Consider the following 16,892-nt stretch of genomic DNA (forward strand, 5'->3'; position numbering starts at 1 on the left):
TGAAAGTTAGTTGGTGTTGAAAACTACAAGCTACATGCACTTACAGCAAGCATAGCATCTTTAAAAACTTCCCTCTTGCGTCCGTGTCAAAGGTTTATTTAAATTTCCACAAGACATAGCCAGTACTGGGGAGAGAATTTGTCTGTGTTAGCGAATCCACCTCAGCTTTGCAGAGGCATACTGAGCCATAAGTGGGTGCTATATGGCGTGTTTATGAAATCTCCTCATCATGCAAACAGCACCGTGATCCTAAACATTTGTGAAATCTCATATCACATGTTCTTCAAACCAATTTTCCAGTTGCTTACCACATACGCTGTTAAAAATACGTGTATTTCAAAATGAAGCAAGATCACATCCAGAGAAAATTTAACCCGTAAAGAAATTACGGGAGGCCACCTCCTGCCTTTACACATTCCTAGAAGAGAGAGTTGGTACTTTAAAACTTTTTAAGGGTTCCAATTTGCTTTGCTTTCCTTTTACTACATTTTTACAGGAAAAAAATCATATTTACAGAGAAAAGTTTACTACTAAAAGATTCACATTCCAAGTAGTTTGAAGGTGAATAAGAGACAACATTTGTTGAACTCACACGTAACGTGTGCAGAGGTTGAGGCCGACTTCCAGTCGGTCCACGGGTGTCAGCCGGCCCTGTGTTCCGTGTGCGGCAACCTGCTGGAGACAGAGACTGCCCCAGGGGTGAGTAAAACGCACGTGCCTTTGAAGAGCTGATCAGTCAGCAAAGTGGGTCAACACCTAGTGGTCCGTTGACAGATTCTGCAACGTCTGAAAGAGTGTCATAATAAGCGTAATGTTTCAACCTCTTGTTTCTGCTCATCTATGCTTCCCGGACGTATTATTTCCTACGAGGTACTATTGTGCTCATTTGTTCATTTCGACTAGGGCTTTGTGTTCAACAAAGTTTTCTCTAATTAACTAGGATGAGAACGTAAGAAAGGCACAGAGCGCATGCAGGGTGACTGGCCCTTGCTCCAGGGAACAGGCCCAGCCGCGCACGGAGGCGATGAACTGAGGCCCATCAAGGGAGAAAACAGCTGAACAACGCTTGACGTTTGGACTGAAGGAACGGCTTCTAGAAATTGTGCCCTCTGCTTCAACCCTGACCAGACCATAGTACAGTCAGCATTTTGAGGTTGTAAAATGTTTAATAATATGACAAGAATTTATTTTGTTTTATTAGGAAAACACTCATTTCACCAAATCACTTTAGAGCCAAGATTTTTTTTAAATATGCCTTATTTATGAGATTTCCCATAGTAAATTCCATTTTCCAGGAAACATATCCATTCATTCGTGCCCTTGCATAGAGAGCTGTAATCTGCTTTGTTTGCTTGTTGTTTTAACGTGAGCCTTAGGCTGGATAGAAGCCAATACTAGGCATTAAAATAATACTCTCCCATGACTTGATTTTCATTAAAAATGTCACTGATTATAGAACCTAAAAACTGAGGGCCTGAAAAGACTCTAACAGGTAAATTTTGGACTTAAAATGGTACCTCTCACTGCCATCCTCTCCGTGCTATCAAACACCGGAGTTAATTCCCTGATTTATTATCTTCAGGAGACGGACAGTGGCCTAAAGGAGTCGTGGTCATCGCCACCATGACAGCGGCAACTGTGCTGTTCAGTGCCATTGGCCAGGTCTGGCCACCATCACTCATTCTCACACCATGATGGGAGTGCAATTCCAGAGCTCTGCCCTTTATTCCCCTGACTGCTGGGGCCACAGCGGCTTCCCCACCCCCCCACCCCACCCCCACCGCCCCCATGGCCGGGCAGAGCCAGCTGCAGAGCCGTGTCCAGTGACTTCTGGGAGTTCGACACACAGTCCAACAGCGCTGGGAATCTCACCCTTTGTATGTCAGTGAGACCACAGCGCCTCTCTTTAAAGCTTAGCATGCTGGTCTCGCTTTATAATTTCTTCTAATGAAAATCCAGAACTTCTGTTTCTCAAAAACAACATCAAGGGAGGACAAGGGAAACTCACAGAATAGGAAATATATGTGTACATATTTTATATATATACATATATTTCACAAAGCACTGTTATCTAGACCATTTAAAGACCCGCAGACTGATGAGAAGAATGCAGACAGCTCAGGAGAGACATGGGTTCGCAGACTTGGACACATACTGGCTGCTTAAAAGAGGATATCCAAATGGCTAATAAACACATGGAAATGCTCTCAGGTATTAATCATTAAGAAAATGCAAATTAAACTACAATATAGTACCGCTACATACCCACCAGACTGGGTAAAGCAATAAAGACAAAAATTGCAAGTATTGGCAAAGATAGGAATACACATGCTGGTAGTAGGGTGAATTGGGTACAACCACTCTGTAAAACTGGTTAGCAGTATCACAAATTCTTCCCTAGGTAGATATATTTTTTTCAACAAATATACATACTAGAATTTACCGAAGAAAAAAAGACTTATCTGGAATGCTCATAGCAGCACTATTTGTGATAGTTCCAAACCAGCCTGGATACTACCCAGATGTCTATCAGCAGTAGCGTACATAAATAAATTGTGGCATATTTACTCAGTGGAATTTTGTACAGCATTGAGAATGAATGATCTACAAGTACATGCAACAGAGGAAATCTTGCAAAAATTGTGCAGTAAGTCCAACACAAGAGAGTCCCTACTGTATCGTTCCGTTTGTATAAATCACACGAAGAGGTAACACGAGGCTGTGCTGTGCGAAGTTGGGGCAGGGGTTCAACTCATGACTGGAAAAGAACGTGGAGGCTTTGTAGGGGGATGGTCATGTCTGTTTGCCATTTATCTGGGTGCTAGTCTCACAGGTCTGTTCAGTTTGGGAAAAATTCATCAGAGCGTCGTATAGTGACGTAAGCAAACATGGCTCGCTTCTCTGCACAACCACATCAAAATTAAAACTAAAATACAGAAAAACCATCACTTAGGACGTCAGAAACTGAGTTGAATGGAGGTCTGACAACTATGAAATCGAGCTGAGTGGAAGTTTGACAACTACGGAATTGAAGAAACCACATGCATCCGGACTGGTAGAAGGGGAGCAAATGCAGAATGGGCTGGCCTCGCACCCGTGTGGATAAAAATTCAGGAGAGGCATCTCAGGAGCGAGGAGTTCCAGATGCAAACCAGGGCCCTCAGCCCAGGATTCCAATGCCAGGAAGATAAGTTCCTACAACTTCTGGCTGCAAAAACCCGCAGGGAGGAGGCTGCTGGGGCCCTAAGCAGTTTCTCTGGGGAAACCCACACACAGACTCACCTACTCAGACTCACTCCCTCTGAGCTCCAGCACCGGAGTGGCAGCTTGAAGGCCACCAGTGGCGCACACACCGAAGTGTCTGGCATCGGAGTGAGCAGTAGCCATTGTCCTTTCTCTGAGCCCTCCCACCACAGAGCCAGCAGGCTGGTGCCACATCAGAGGCTCCATCGACCTGGCGAACACTGTGTGACTGACCTTGGAGATCCACAAAGGCTCCACCCCACCCAATTTATGGACCCACCCACGCTGCTTTTCCATAAGAATGGCTGGTCTTAGCTCCCAAATCCTATCAAACAGGCAACAGCTGGCTTTAGTGAGCCCTGGCAGCAGCCAGATTAGAGTCACGGCTTGGCTTCACCTGGGAATCTCCAAGCCTAGCACAAGTAACAACCATCTCAGGTTGCTTTATAGCTGACACAGTGGCCCTGGGCAAAATATAAGTGGTGGCTGACCTTGGCCTGCACCACCTGGGAAACCCCAGGGCCAACACACCCAGTGCACAGCTACAGATCATGTCGGAGCACTACCACCCTGCCCCTGCACAGCTGATCCTCCATAGAGGGTGGAGATGGGTGGTCACTGGTCACAACCAGTCCTTGCAGCTGACTGGAATGGGTAAATCCCTTCCATTGATCTGCCAGAGGCAACCACTACACTACAAAAGAAGGGTGTACCCAGCGTGTACGAAATGTGTGTTTGGGTATCCAGTATCACCAGCTTGGGTGATATTGGAGGCTATTCTACTGGACCCCACAAGACACCTACTATATTAGGCCACACAACCAAGACATGGAGTCAAAGTAGCTCTACCTAATACATAAGAACAAACACAAGGAGGCTGCCCAAATGAGGAGACAAAGAAATATGGCCCAAATGAAAGAACAGATCAAAACTCCAGAAAAAGAGCTAAATGAAATAGAAATAAGCAATCTATCAGATGCAGAGTTCAAAATACTGTCTATATGAATGCTCAAGGAACTTAGTGAGGACCTTAGCAGCATAAAAAACCCCAGTGAGAAACAAAAGATACACTAATAAAAATAAAGAACAATTTACAGGGAAACAACAGTAGAACGAATGGAGCCAAGAATCAAATCAATGATTTGGAACATTAGGAACCAAAAAACAACCATGCAGAACAAGAAAGAAAAATAATCCAAAAAAACTGATGATAGTATAAACAGCCTCTGGAACAACTTTAAGAAGTCTGACATTTGTATTATAGGGATGCCAGAAGGAGAGGAGAAAAGGCAAGAAATTGGAAATCTATCTGAAAAAATAGTGAAAGAAAACTTTCCTAATTTTGTGAAGGAAATAGACATGCAAGTCTAGGAAGCACAGAGAGTCCCAATTGTGATGGATTCAAAGAGGCCCACTCCAAGACATATCACTATTAAAAGCCCAAAGGTTAAAGATAAAAAGAGACTCTTTTTTAAAATATATTTTTGATAATGCTATTACAGTTGTCCCATTTTCTTTCCTTTATTCCCCTCTGCCCTGCACACCCCTTCCCACCCACATCCCCCACCCCCCGCTTTAGTTCATGTCCATGGGTCGTACATATAAGTTCTTTGGCTTCTACATTTCCTATACTATTCTTAACCTCCCCCTGTCTATTTTCTACCTACAATTTATGCTTCTTATTTCCTGTACATTTTCCTTCATTCCTCAGCTCCTTCCCCACTGATAACCCTCCATGTGATCTCCATTTGTGTGATTCTGTTTCTGTTCTAGTTGTTTGCTTAGTTTGTTTTTTTGTTTTGTTTTGTTTTGTTTTGGTTTGGTTGTTGATAGTTGTGTGTGTTGTCATTTTACTGTTCATAGTTTTGATCTTCTTCTTTTTCTTAGATAAGTCCCTTTAATGTTTCATATGGTAAGAGCTTAGTGATGATGAACTCCCTTAACTTGATCTGGGAAGCACTTTATATGCCCTTCCATTCTAAATGAAAGTTTTGCTGGATAGAGTAATCTTGGATGTAGGTCTTTGCCTTTCATGACTTGGAATACTTCTTTCCAGCCCCTTCTTGCCTGAAAGGTTTCTTTTGAGAAATCAGCTGTCATCTATGGGAACTCCTTTGTAGGTAACTGCCTCTTTTTCTCTTGCTGCTTTTAATATTCTTAAAGAAAGACTCTTAAAAACAAGAGAAAACAAGTTAGTTACCAGAAGGTTGCCAGATGAGAGGGGGAGGGGATAATGGGTGAAAAAGTGAGGGGATTAAAAAGTACAAATAGGTAGTTACAGAATAGCCATGGGGGTGTTAAGTACAGTATAGGAAATGGAGTAGCTAAAGACCTTCTGCACATGACCAGTGGGCATGAACAATGGTGGGGGGATTACCTGAGGGAGTGGAGGATGCTGGGGGATGAAGGGGGAAAATACAGGACAACTGTAATAGCATAATCAATCAAATATTTTTCAAAAAGTATACACTTAAGATAAATGCACACTTTAACATGCATTTTATACCAATAAGAAGGTTTAAAAATAGCTTTGTCTGTTTAGTTCATATTGCTTAGGAAAACAGTTGTGATATAGCTCCTATATCATCAAATAAACATGAAACATGAATTCAATAGCTGACAAAATCAAACATATTGACTTCCAGTTCATTTCTTGTTTAACCAGCTTTTTTCTTTGCTTCCGGCCTTCCTCCCTCCTTTTCTTTCTCTCTTTCTCTCTTTCTTTCTTTCTTCCTTCCTTCCTTCCTTCCTTCCTTCCTTCCTTCCTTCCTTCCTTCCTTCCTCTTCTCCTTCCTTCCTTCCTTCCTCCCTCCCTTCCTTCCGTCCTTCTTTGTTTACTTAATGAAAGAGCAACAATAAACAAATTTTGTCTATTCCTGGGAAACAACATTGTACCAACTCCCTTATCTAGATAAATATAGTTGGTTAGTCACTTGTATAGACACTGTGTTTCAAACCAGGGGCAAAGCGCAGACTAACCCTGTGATAAGGAACATGGCAAAGAAGAAGCAGAGCTGGAATAGAGATTTTTTCTGCCCATCTCTACAATTGGCAGGGAAACAAGGAGAACACCTTCGTTCTGCAAAGAGACCCTGACATCTTAACACAGGGAATCTACCAAACTAATGCTTTTTTTTTCTTAATGGACCTAATTAATCCACACAAAGATAAGTAATAATTCCTTTCACTAAAAGCCAAGGCATAAGTATCAGAAAATTTATATACTTCTTTTCAAGGTTAATAACAAGTAGCAGCATAACAAACTGTGCAGAGCACCTACTACGCTATCGTTATAACCTGAGAACCAGGTTCTGGGGTGGGAGGGATAGGTCGGAGAGTAGTATCCCACATAGCTGACTCTGTGGATCTCAGCCACCTTTCAGGGGAAAGCAGACATATGTCCTTAGTTTCTGGAAGCACCGGGCGTAATAACATGAAGACATGAGTCAGTTTGGCCTGATCAGAGAGGAAGAGGGAGAGGAGAGAGTGACCGGTTGTTTTAAAAGGGGATGCACATTGTCATCCATCCATCTGTGGACCCTTCCTCATTAATCTCACATGCCTACACCTTTAAGGATTTGGTTGGGAGAAGCTGGAAGTTCATGGCTAGGAACCACAATTTGAAGGTTGCATTTCTAAGTAGGCCTCCTCCCCATCTTACTCTATCTGTGCTCGTTGGAAGGAAGTTGGTATCAGTGGGCTATTTTTTTTCTTCTCAGACAAACCTTTATAGATTCTCCATCTGCCTTGCATCTTGACCGCAGCCAAGAAGTCTCTGCATTCATTAGCACCCTGAGTTGGTTTGGTTTAGTACAAATGCCTAGCTCAATGGAACAAAAATACAATAAATATTAAACTTAAAACAACAACAGTGACAAAACAAATGCACAGCTCACAGCCCCACTGTGCTTCCGTTGGAATGAATCTTTCTTAGCACACAAACAAGAATCTGAATAACTGAGTGCATGGCTTTACCTGCCATTTGGAGAGTACAGTCTCTTCTTTTAGAATGTATTTATCATCACAATGTTCCTAAATTTGTCTCTTTGACTTGGTTGTTTGATAGTAATAGCCACAAGGCATTTCTCCATCTCTAGTGAATCCTCAGCTCCCTAGAGCAGAATTCAGTTCTCCTGTAGCCACCCACCTGCTGGGGGTGTGGCTGCAAACTCCTATTCACAGTTGCACTTGGAGCTCTTTTGTCCAGATTTCATCCTCGCTCACTCATTTTACTTACTTGGAGTCAAATCAGGTCTTCTTTTTCCCTTGGGACTGCCTTCCCTATATGCAGGTCTCCTGTGTCTCAGACACTGAGAAATGCTTTAGTAATTTCATGTCTTAAAACACTCACCAATAAAAACATATTGCACTGCGATCTTGGGACCTCAGTGAGACACACAGAACATTCGAGAGTGTCATCGTAATGGACATATTTGGATGTTGAAAATTCGGAAGAGTTGTAGGATGTTATCTCCCCAGTAACAGCAAGAACCTGTTCTCATAGAGAGGGAGGGAGACAGGCAGACAGACAGGTAGACAGACAGACACGGGAAGCTGTTTTCTAGAGAAAGCTTATGTTAGCACAACCTGGAAGGCCCTGCCCCACTGCTTTCCTCTCTCTAGCCCCGACAGCTCCCTTTGAGTTGTTCCCCCTTCTCTCAGCATCTTGCTCAAGTCAAGCCATGCAAAGATGCTTTCAGGAACATCTGCACTCTCTCATGCAGGAAGAAAGCAAAGCGGATACCCCGCAGAAGGAAATACCAGTCAACATTAGGACACCAGGAAAGATCTTTGCTGGAGAGTCCACAGACACTCTGGGACTAAGGAAGTCCTCAAACATGCCCCACTCCGTGCAGCAAGCTCTTGAAACTCCGTGAAACTTCTGTATTGCTTTTCACATCTCCGAACGACAACCTTCGGTGTGTTGGGGCAGGGCCTAGATTTCATGGTGCAAGTAAAAAATAAACATTTACAACAACCTTTCCTTCAAAAAAACCTTCAAATTCCTCATGATTCTTGGACTGTAGTACAGTTGACTAAGAAACACTATGCCTTGTATGTATTCATAAGAATCAGTGAATTTTATGCACTGGCTGGCGTGGCTCAGTGGATCGAGAACTGGCCTGCAAACCACAGGGTCTAGTTTGATTCTCAGTCTAGGACACATGCCTGGGTTGTGGACCAGGTCCCCAGTAGGAGGCACATAAGAGGCAACCACACATTGGTGTTTCCTCCCTCTCTTTCTCCTTCCCTTGCCTGCTCTAAAAATAAATAATTTAAAAAATTAGCCCTGGCTGGTGTAGCTCAGTGGATTGAGCGCGGGCCTGCAAACCAGATGATTGCAGTTCGATTCCCAGTCAGGGCACATGCTTGGGTTGCAGGCCAGTTTCCAGTAGGGGCCAGTTCCCTGCAGGGGATGCATGAGAAGAAACCATACATTGATGTTCCTTTCTCTCTCCTTCCCTTCCCCTCTAAAGATAAATAAATAAAATGTTAAAAAAAATTTTAATGAATTTTAGAAGTTTCCCTGATTGTTTAGCCTAAGGACACAGCATTTTTGATAAAGCGGGCAAACTAAACAACAAAAACATATTAATGGTCGTCAGCCTAGGACCCTAGCTAGTACATTTGAACTTCCATAAAATACTGACTATAGGAAATATATTGGAGCTATTCAATAAGAAATCAAAGTATAATCTCTCGATCCTAAGCTTACTAATTAGTAAAATACTTTAGTATTTTTCAGTAAACAGCATGAATTGTATTGGAACATCTTCCAGTCAATGTAAAAATAATTAAAATGAAAAACTCAATGTATTTTCTGAATTTTTTTAACATTTATCAAGAACATAATAAATGAAACACATGTCAATTATAAAATGTTTATAAAATATTAATAACTATAAAGAAGCAACTAAAATATTATAGTCTTGCAACAGAGCTAGACATAGTTAATATTCTGATGTCTTCACATTGTCTTTCCCTGCATTTTCTTGAATAATTAAGGTCTCTTTATATCCTTCCTTTTGTTCAGTGGCATCGCCCTACAGTGGTGGCCAATCTCCAAGGGGCCCTTCAATGACCCTCCCTTCCGGTACTCACACACTGTGTAGTCTGCTCTCACGCAAGACCAGACTGGTCTGTGCAATCCATAGCGCGTGACAGAAATGACCTAATGTCATATCTAAGATTGGGTCTTGTATGACTGTGTCTTTCATATTGATCTCTCTCTCTCTCCCTCTCAGGAGGGGTGCACGCTGCCATGTTGTCAGCAGCCTTACCACAGGACCCGCCTCCAGCCTCCAGCCTCCACCAGAAAGCCTGCCAACAGCCATGTGCATGAGCTTGGACATGGCTTCTCCAGCCCCAGTAAGGCCTTGAGAAGCTTATAGACCATCCGAGAGCCTGACTGAAATCTCGTGAAGTATCCTGAGCCTGAACCCCTAAAAATCAATATGCATTTGCTCACTGGTCTTGTCTGATCATTCAGCCATTCAATGCAAACACATTCTCTTTTCCTCCACACTGCTGTGCTCCTTTTGTTTCTTCTTGTGTCTTCTCGGCATAGCTCCGCCATCCACACAGTCTAGCACTCCAGAAGCCTGGGGCCATCTGAGGCTATGCTCTGTCTCACCCTTGTTTACACTCTCAGGGACCCACCCTCACATCACCCTCCCCGTTCCAGCTCCACCACCACCGCCCGGGGGCACACCTGTTCTTGGAAGAACTAAAGATACTTTGATTTTGTTCAGCTACAATCACTTACTATTGTCTTCCTCTCATATGACTGCATTACTGAACACTGTCATACCAATATTTTATGTACAAAAGATCATAACTATTTTAATTTTAAAAAAACCACCTACGCAAATGGTACCTCTGAGTGTGACAAAGCAGAGCCTCAGCAACAACGATGTCAGTGAACCATCCAAGAGGACCTGGGAATTGGAGATGAAATCTGCCTCAAGCGAGAATGATTCCTTCTCCCGGCTCTTTGGAGCATTCCTTCTGGTTGGGGTTTTGTTTTGCTTTCCTTCAGGGACCCCCACCCCCGCCCCCCAGGGAGATTGGCAATGGAATTGGCCCTCACTACAGGACTGGTGGCCAGTTCCGGGAGCACCAGGAAAAAAAAATACAATAACAACAAAAAAACCTAAACCGTGTTGAAGATGATCGTTCCCTTGTCTTTCAACAGTTGCCTACATTGGAATATTTTTGTGCTTGGACGAAGAAAGATGGTAGTTGTCCCAAATAATAAAGTTGATTCTTTGTTCATTATTATAAAACTTTTTCCTGGGAGGAAAAAAATGGGTGTTGTCTTAAATTTGGTTTTGGATTATTTTATAGAATTCCCTTATCAATGCAGGGCCATCTATTTTGTTGGCTGAAGTTACCAAAAAGAGCTAAATGTCGATCAAACGTAAGTTTGAATATACCTTACAGATATTTACCGGAATGATGTAGCACTTTTAATGGATCTCCTCCAGCTGACTAGTGCATAATAAAACAAGACATATTTTAGAAAGATGCCTTCTCCAGGGCAAAACCCAAAGAGGATGTTTTAAGTTCTATGGGCACAAAGGCAATGTCTGCAGTTGGAGGGAGGCATCTTCTAAGCTGAGGCTGTTTCTACTTAGTGGAACGTAGCTTTATAGGAAGAGACATGCAGAGAACATATTACAGTAGGATTCGCATTTTGTTTTGGTTCTTTCTGTCCGAGCAGCCGGGTTTTCACTCTCGGTTAAAATTAACACAGAACATTCTTCAGGAGAGCCCCTGCATTCCTACCATTCCACAAGGGGCCTTCGGCTGGAGGCCCCGATCTTGATGCCAGAGTGTTTTATTATTAATATTACTCATGGTCATGGCTAATTATTGACTGGGTACAGGGCTGACATGTCCACATGTATTATCTCATCCAGTCCTCACACCGAGGCTGCGAAGTATGCGTTATGATGGCCATCCTCTAGATAAAGACACTGAAGCTGTAGTTGCAGCAAGCTGACCGAGGTCACAGGGGCAGGGACGCGATGCTTTCAGCCTGAAGCAGGTTCTTCTCATGTGGACACAGTGTCTTCCCTTGTGGCGGGTGCCGTCTCAGACCACCGTAGGACCTCCGTTCTTCTAAGACATCTGTTGAGACTTTGAAAAAGTCACTGTATGTTAGAGCCCTGATTTGCAAAGAAACGCCCCCACAGAGTATTAACGCGGATTTAACAAATTCCGGTCGCTTCCTGCTCACAGCGGGAACCTGTATGTAGTCCGTGCTGCCAGGACTTACACACTCAGTTTCTGTCCTTAGTGCCCCCTCGGGGACACACAGTAGTCTTCCTGCCAGGACACTACTCTCTCAGGGGCTGTCCTCCAGTGGCACCAGCTTTTTCAAGGATGGACTTATGAATTAGTAGGCATGATTTAAATGTTTCCTACAGGCATGTGCGCACCCACACGTAGACACTTCAGGAATTGCCCCCTGGTCCTTGACAGTGTATCACCAGCTCAAGCAATCCGCTGCTTCCAGACCTATGTAGTGATATTGGTCTAATAACTGTGTCTTTCAAAATAAGCTACATCTGAACGTGAATTTTCATTCCTGTAGGAAACTAGGATCACATCTATTCGGCCACCCACCTGGCGGAGTGTTAGCCCACCTCGTTCATCCTTTCCCCTTTCTTCGTCTCGCCCTCGCCCTCGCCCTCTCTGTATTTTCTTAACTACATTTGGGGCAGTTTAGAGTGTTCAGAAGAAGAAAGATGGTCGTTGTTCCAACTAATAAAAATCAATTCTTTGTTAATCATCAGGTGATTTTCCTTGGCAGGAAATGCAGATTCTTACATTGGGCTTCAGATTACCTGGCAGAATTCCCTCATCGCTGCCAGGCTCTTTCGCTGCCTCGGGTTCCCCAAAAGGGCTGAGTGCGTGCCAAACACTGGTTAAAAGTGACATGAATGAGGACTGCTACTGAATGGACACTTCGTAGCTTACAAAACACTTACAGCTACGGTCGTTCAATGCCACAGCAATCTTCCGTGCAGGGAAGCAGGCCTGTGTGAGACAGCGGTTGTGAGCCACACAGCAGGTGGGTGTTTTACACGGGGGCTCTCGCTTCACAACAGCCCCTCACGGCATGTGTTGTGTCCATTTCACAGGTGCGGAAATTCAGGTTCAAAGAGGGGAAGTGTGTCGCCCAGCATGACACTGCTTTAGAATCCTAGCTGAGACTACCGATGCCCCAAGTCCAGCACCTGCCCCGCACTGAGTCCGACCCTCCACCGCCGAAGTGATTCCCAGTGTCACCCGAAGAACACAGTCAAAGCCCTGGGGGCCTTGGCGTCCGCCACACACAGCTCCCTCGATGGGCACAATTGTCTTTCAGGAGCACCAGTAGCGAGGCCTACATACCATTACCCACATCGCCGTCGTGTCTCTAAATTTTCTTCTTTAAAGTCTCATCCCTAAGCTTCTCAATTACAGACAAGTAAATAAATTCCTTTCTGGGTTTCCTCCGATGTCCGCGGGGAGGTGAAGGGGATGAGACCTCTTGTCTGTGGATCCACGCAGAGGCTCAATTCCACAGCCAAATGTTTCTCGAGCCGCTGGGTAACTCAGCGGCACCGAGTTCAGTGCGTCTCGGTTCAGGTTCTGAGTGCGGTGAGGAGCCTGGATTTGTCCTTGGATCAATCTGAGATGATTGAAAGGCATGCATACTTTTCCTCTACTTCCTAGAATAGGATTGAAATAATGAACTACTTCCAGGTCATTCTGCTAAGGACCAGGTATAATATAAATTGGATGTTTTCTTTAATAGAAGGAAGTTCCACTTGCAGATTTAGATGAAGGAGGATGGGTGAGTGACGGATCACAGAAGAAATAAATGGAGCCTGGATGGAATGAATTTTTAAATCTCTCAAAAAATGTTTTCTCCCTTCATATGCTCTGAGAAAAATTTTATAAACAATGCATAAGTGATTCAATTTCTGTGCTAAATGCTGATTTCATACACACCCATGCATGTGTGTGATTGGTTGCATATATGTCCATTGTGATTAAATGAAATTGCCTTACTGATAATATGAAAAATAGTCTTATGTATCTGCAGCGTAATAAGAGTGAAATAAGATTAATGCGTGTTTCAGATACGAGTCTGAGTCACTTTATACATAAATACAAATGCAAATCCAAGTTTCTAGTAGACATCGGAATACATCGTCTGTGGAATTCTATAAAAGAGCCAACTTTCAGATATAAGAACTCCACTATTAGAATCCCTGTATAAATATTTCCTTTAAGTTAATGACTATTTGGTGGCGACCATTTTTAGGTCATCATTTACAACAATCTGCAGTTTTGCATCTGCCTGAACTTTCCACACAAACCACACAACAGGCCCCAACGGCATGTTCCCCAATGTCTCTCCTAAGACAGAGGAGAAGGTGACTTTTATTTACAACTTAGTAAATAACTCAGTGATGTGAAGTGTTTTTAAGTACAGCAATGTGCTACTTTAAACAAAGTAGTGAAAATATATAACTGACTCTGCCTACTTGTTTTCACTTCTTTTAAGGTTTAGATTTCCTTTGCCCGCCTGCCCAATTTAACTTAAAAATTAAAAAAAAAAAAAACCTATGGAAAGTAGGGACCTTGAATACTTCAAAGTTAACGGAGATCAAAGTCAAAAAGAATCCGCTGCATAAAGATAATGCAAAATGTGTCACATTGACATTGGCTCGAAGTCTCTAAGTTTATGGCTTGTACCAAAGCCTTGACCTTGGAGTTGTCAGGTATCTAAGCACTGGGAGTTCTGATGGGGAAGAATGGCTCGTTTAGCTCAGCCTTCCAAAGGCAGATTCAAACACAGACTCATCTACATGACCAGGTAACTCCCTCTCTGTAGGTATTTGAAACACTAAAAATGTGAGTCTTCTCTCCTGTTGTATCTTTGTCCATTGTATTTAACTCCTGACAAACACACATCAGACACTGTCCACACGCTGCATCTTGTTCCATTACAGAAACCTTATCTTTTCATAGAAATGACACCTCCCTGAAACGTGAGCATGTGAACAATATTGAAACTGGTCATTACAGATCTCTTTCTCTGCTGCATGGGCCCCTTTGGAATGAGACAGTTGCTTTGAATGCTTACAGGAATCTAGTTTTGGAATCTCCCATACCTCTCCATAATTTCAGGGTCTGGGGATTTGGGCTTATGTCAAATTTTTAAAAATGCAGAATTATTAATATGCAAAAAGGTAGTGTGGCCTGTTAGGCAAAGATGCAATGGTGTTCTTGAATGTTCTGCTTCATTGATGCCCTCTCATGGCATCCGTGTCACTGGTAAAGGCACAACGTTTTTTCCTTGAAACAGTCCGTGCTGTTTCATTTGAAATGGTGTGTGCGCTGCTGGGTGTTCTGAGGTTCTGTCTCGACAACACTCCTCAGAACTCGCATTCACCTGGTATCGGCCAATAGGCCCTTGGGTATCAGAGGAGGAAATAAACCACATTCTCCCAGAACGCCCATCTGTTTTGAATGGTCCCATAGATAGATGGCTGGCTGCCTGTTTCCGGGAATATTTAATGTTAGGGGAAAAAAAACTAGTCCAAACAGTTTATTCCACTTAAGACTAAGCAGCAAGAAGTCTTCCAGTAAATGCTTCAAAGCTGCCTAACAGGAGAGGCCAGAAACACCCCTCTGTGACTCAATAAAAAAACCAGAGAAAAAAATGACTAATAATTTTTATGACTTTGGTGACCTCTAGTGATCAGAACTGAGAACAAACTTACCACGTTTTGTTCTAGAAGAATCAATTTTCCAATGTCAGAATGTATCTGTTTATTTGGGTAATTTTTCTAACCAGTCTCTAAATAACTATAACTGATTTTTCTTATTAGTAAACAGCAACCTAGCATTGTGGTAGAATATTTACTGAGCAAAAGGAAGAAAAAATACTATTTGAGAGGGTGTTCTTTTTGGTCTATTTCCATGTACATAGAAATTCATTTTGGTCTATTTCTATTTACATAGAAGTTCCCAACAAGTTCTCAAAAAATACTATTTGAGAGGGTGTCCTTTTTGGTCTATTTCCATTTACACAGACGTTCCCAACAAGACAAAAAAGTAAGTATCTCTCCACAAAAGGATCATACAGGACATCTATTTTGCAACTTGTATTTTTTAACAGTATGTTGTAAATATCTTTTCATGTCTTTCTACCATATTATTTTAACTGGCCTCTTACTGTGTCACTATAGTTTATTTAAACAATTCTCTCCTGTTGGCTCTTTAGGTTGTTTAAATTTTTTTTCCTACTATCCTTGAAGCTAAATCTTTAAGCTCTTCCAGCACTATGACATTAAAATAAAGTCTCAGAAGAAATAAAATTTCTGGCTCAAAAAATGTGCAAAACAGAATAGCACTCAATACATAGAATCAAATTCCCAGACAGCTCTGGAAGAGGAAGAATGGTCCCCAAGCACCTGGATGGTGTCGTCTGAAGGGAGCATGTGGTGAGCCAGGAGCTGACGGCTGCCCCCGAGGGGCGTGTGGCTGAACAAGAAACCAAAAATAATAAAAAATGCTGTACATGGGGCTGCGTCACAGCCCTTGTCCATTAACTCAAGGTCACGCCACTTCAAAAATATAAATTCATAGAGAGTTGCCGGGGTCCGAGGAACTCTGTTTTGCGAACAGGTGCGTGTCCCCACATCAGCTAGAGGCGCCCCTGGGACAGAGCGCACCCACTCCCCAGCTGTCCGCCAAAGACTGTGGGTGGAGAGTGTTTGCTGAAGGCGATTTTATGTTTAGGGCTTTTGCACCCACAGGGAAGATACAAGTTCCCTGTTTCTTCTCTTGATAAGGTAACTAATGCTCAGGTGAAGTTTGCAATGGCGGGGCGAGCAAGGAGAAGAAACCTTCGGGCCACCTGTTTTCATAGTCCCCGAAGAAAGGGAGGCGCACGCTGAACTGCTCTCTTGACTGCGGACCAGAAGGTCCTGGCCCAGCTGCTGAGTCCGCGCTGTCAAAAGGACGCACTGTGCTCAGCGACCACTCCGCACGCCCCTCCCTCCCAGGAAGATGTTTTAGAATAACACACTCATATACGCTTTGTTTCTTCATACCAAATACAGAAAGTAAAAAAAAAAACCAACTTCCTGAGTTGATTACCACTGCCAGGGCTCGGCTGTCCGAGCATCATTTGGTGACGTTGAAGGACGCGTTCCAGGTCCAGCCACTTGTCCTTGCCCTCGGGCCACAGGCGGAAGCTACTGCTGACCTCCCGATAGCTCCAAAGAGCCACTGTGGCTTCCCCCCCACCCCGCCCCCCCGAGATGAAGTGTGGCAGGAGCAGAAGCACGACCTCCAGAAAGACAGGAGCTGTGCAGCCTGGCTCCTCCGCCTGTACAAAGGTACAAAGGTACAGAAGCCGCAAATGTACCGAGGCCTGAACTAGAGGATGCGGGTGGAATCTGTGCGCACCGGGTCTTCGGGGGTGACCTCGACCCGGACCGACAGCTTCGGGCTGCATCTCCCAGGTGCGTGCCTTCTATGGTATTTGGTCAGGAGTGTATGGCTGCGAGCAAAAGAAATCGGTGCTGGCTAACGAGAGCCAAAAACTAAAAATAAATAATAAAAAAAGAATGACTAGT

Source organism: Sturnira hondurensis, unplaced genomic scaffold (genome assembly GCF_014824575.4).
Source record: "Sturnira hondurensis isolate 20B ecotype Veracruz unplaced genomic scaffold, ASM1482457v3 Scaffold0010128, whole genome shotgun sequence".
Classification (NCBI taxonomy): domain Eukaryota; kingdom Metazoa; phylum Chordata; class Mammalia; order Chiroptera; family Phyllostomidae; genus Sturnira; species Sturnira hondurensis.